Here is a 3659-nt window from a genome sequence, read left to right as displayed (position 1 = left end):
TGCTTCAGAATGTAGATACCAACTGTTGTCATTGTTTATGTTCATTAATATCTTCTCATTTCTGATATAGCAAGCCATCTTGTAGGAACAACAAATTCCACTGTTTCCAGTACATTTTTGTTTGAATAGAGCGAATTTTTTGCCACGAAGGATTTTCTGTACTATTCTTGCTCCATTGAATAATCGTTTAAATTCGTATCTTCTGCTTGAGCATCTTTCAGTTGAGTGTTGGACCACTTTAGTTAGTCATTATCACCGGGGAAGTTCCATCTTAGACTGCAGTTTATTGTACTTAAGGCTGGATATATTTACTATCTCCTACTTCCCTCTTTTCACAGTGTTTACATTCTTATTTAACAACATGTACTTCGGGATAAAGCATTAAATTTTCCAGGATTCTGTACAGAACAATGAATGGCATGAAAATTGCCTTTCTGAAGCTTCTGGGATAATTTGTTATTTGACCTTTTGATTCAGTTGCATGGTCTGTTCATAGTGTAAACGTTTTCCATATAAGCAATGATGAAAACACTTAGTAGCTAATGCATTCTGAATTGTACAATACATCCTTTCTGAAATATTCATTAACTTTCTATAGTAGGTAATCACGTGTTCTTTTTCATTTTGTACTTACGATAGCATTGCTTTCACTACTAAATGACTAGCATCTGTAACTAAAATGAATGGATCTGCAAGAGTTATGAATGTTAATACATGGGTAGTTGTTAATTATTTATTCAGTTTTCTGAATACTTGTTTATATCCAGCAGTCTAATAAAACTCGTTTTTCAAGTAATTTGTGTAGAGGACGAGCCATGTCAGAGAAAGATTTAACAAAATGACAACAATAAGAGCACAGTCCAGGTAATCCTCTTACCTTCAGCAGGTTTTTTGGCGTTGGCCATTTCTGAACAAATTCAGTCTTAGACGGACCTGTAGATACTTTATCAGTGCTGAGTATGTGTTCCAGAAACTCACCTGTTGATGGAACTAAGTATGTGTTTCAGGAACTCACCTGTTGATGGAACTGAGTATGTGTTCCAGGAACTCACCTGATGATGGAACTATTTAAGACTTTTTGAGATCCAGCTTACTGTTCTCTTTCCTCAACCAATCCAGTACTTTTCTTACTCCATCAAAAGCATTATCAAGGACTTTCCCATTTGTGATTATATCATACGATTATATAAGTATGACTTTTTAAAGTAGTTCAGAGTTCATTAGTCGTTGAAATGTAGCAGGTGCATTAAACAATCGAAATGGTTACACGACAAAGTGCCGCGGTCCATTTTCTGCAGCAAAGGCTACTTCTTTTTACTTATCTCATCGACTTGCACTTCCTAACATCCTCTTCTCAAATCCCTTGTTGAAAACCATTTTGATACAGATAAAACATCCAAAATTCAGTCAATCCTTAGCAGTGGAAGGCCTCCTTGAAGATCTATTTTTCTTCACAAGTACAACAGATGATGTCCAATAACTAGTAATCAGTTCTATTACTCCCTGCTCCTTCATGACTACTATATCCTTTTTAGGCCTCAGTCTGCTTTAAAAGTACTGGTCTGGCAAACTGACGTTTTTAGGCAACTTCTCTAGTGTCAATCTTATTAGATATTGCATTCGTTTTGCCTAAGTTATGAGATCCACTAAAGAGGATATCCTTTAGCAAGTCATGTAGTCTACAGTACTGATTAACTGTAAGACTTCCACACCTCCTCTCATATAGCTTTGAGAATGAGGTGGTAAGCTGTCTTTATGTGAGGATTTTACATCATACATTTTACATCTTGCCTTAAAAAAGACTACTTCTGATGTTCTTTGATGTGGAAGTACTACCTGTGCACCTTCACATCTTGCAATGCACTATCCAGACTTGACTTCAATTTTGTGGTTTGTTGTGTTCATGGCCCTAATGATGGCATTTTTATTTTTCATATTCACGAGTTTTTCCAACATTAATCCTTCAGGACATACTGGAGTGTTCGGTTCTACTATACCCCAATCTCTAAATGTAAATGTATTCCTAATAAGTTATAGTCATATCTGTATGGTACAATGACTGCTCCCCCTATTGTCACTGGAAGTTCAGCCTCTGATGTAGCAATTGACCTAAGTGTACATGGATTTCCTAATCACAGACTGTGAAGGTATTTTAATCCAGCCTAACCTCGCATCCATGTTTCCACATAAAGTCAGTTCCCAATATGCATTCTTTCTCAGTGTCAGTTGCCCAACATATGAGGTCCTGAGAATATTCCTGCAGTGAGTAGTTTCCAACTGGAGTATTCTCAAATGAAATTTGTTCCATGCGAGATGCCTGGTCAGCTTTCTGTTGTTTCTTTGATCTTGTTGGGTTTGGGGACACATTTTTGTAGTATTACCTCCTTGATTTATTAGCAGTTGTTACCATTCACAGCTGTAATAGTCTTGTTTTCCACACTTATAATAATTACTTCTTACTGACATTCTGCAGTTCCTCGCAATGCCTTTCAAGTTACATATTAAAAATCTAATGTTTGTGGTTTATTTCCTATATGCTGTGCAACTATCCATTTCAACTAATCTTTTAGACTATCTTTAGGGGAAAATTATGTTTCAATACTTCTCAATTTTATTATCCCATACTTCTGGATGGTGCCTTTAGTTGTTTATTTGTGACTTTAATGGATCCAATTTACATTCTCCTCATGAAATCTTCCTTTGTTTTAGCCTAATTTGATCATTCTATTATGATATCTATAATTTGGTCACATGCCTATGGATCCATCATTTCACGTGGAGCATCCACAAAGATAATTGGGCAAGCCTCGCTAATCTCTCGCGAATTTGGGTAAGGTATCTTCTTTCCTCCATATCCTGCTCTCAAACTTTGTTTTTTATACTTGTTTCTGGTGTATCACTCCAGCAATTATCAATGCTTGATTGTTGTTAGAGCTCTCATGTGGAAGATTAGTTGATGTTATTAAGGCTGGTCCTTTTAAATGGACATCAATATGAATAACTTATTGTATACTATTCTACCCATTCTCTAAGGACGTGATATGCCTCCAATCATAGTCCAATTGGGAAATATTGTTGAATTGGCCAGCTGAATTCTGGAACTGGATTTAATAGTGACATAGCTCTTGTAGTTCAGGAATGTCTTACACAACAGTAGAGGTAAAAGATGTAGATCGATTAGTTTTTCATATTTCACAGTTAATGTTATATTAGATTGAAATTATTTGCCACATACATACAGAGATGACTGTTTTTATTTTTCTTGCATTAACTAACTCATTTTCCAAATGTTTAATTCTATCAATGATGTTTTTTTTCAGTCCCACCAATTTCATCATTACTGCCTTTCAATATTTGTTCAACTTCATTATTGTAATCTCCCTAATAACTTCATTCATCTTTCTTCAGAATAATATATACTTCTTTAAATATTATCTCTTTCTTTCAATTCGTAAATTAATTCTCTCTTTTGTCTTCTTTAATGCTCTATGTTTCTACCTGCTCATTCTTTATACTCTTTAATCATCCAGAGCAAATTGTTAATCTTGCTTTGCTTTTTTTGAAATTTAATAAAAGTTATATTTTATTTTCACCAAAATAACCCACTTCTGACACCAATGTTTTAATGTATTCTATCGTTGGTCGGGTTTCTTTGGCTA

The sequence above is a fragment of the Limulus polyphemus genome, unplaced genomic scaffold, assembly GCF_000517525.1.
Source record: "Limulus polyphemus unplaced genomic scaffold, Limulus_polyphemus-2.1.2 Scaffold3675, whole genome shotgun sequence".
Lineage (NCBI taxonomy): Eukaryota > Metazoa > Arthropoda > Merostomata > Xiphosura > Limulidae > Limulus > Limulus polyphemus.
The sequence above is the reverse complement of the archived record's forward strand: the minus strand, read 5'-3'. Positions refer to the sequence as shown.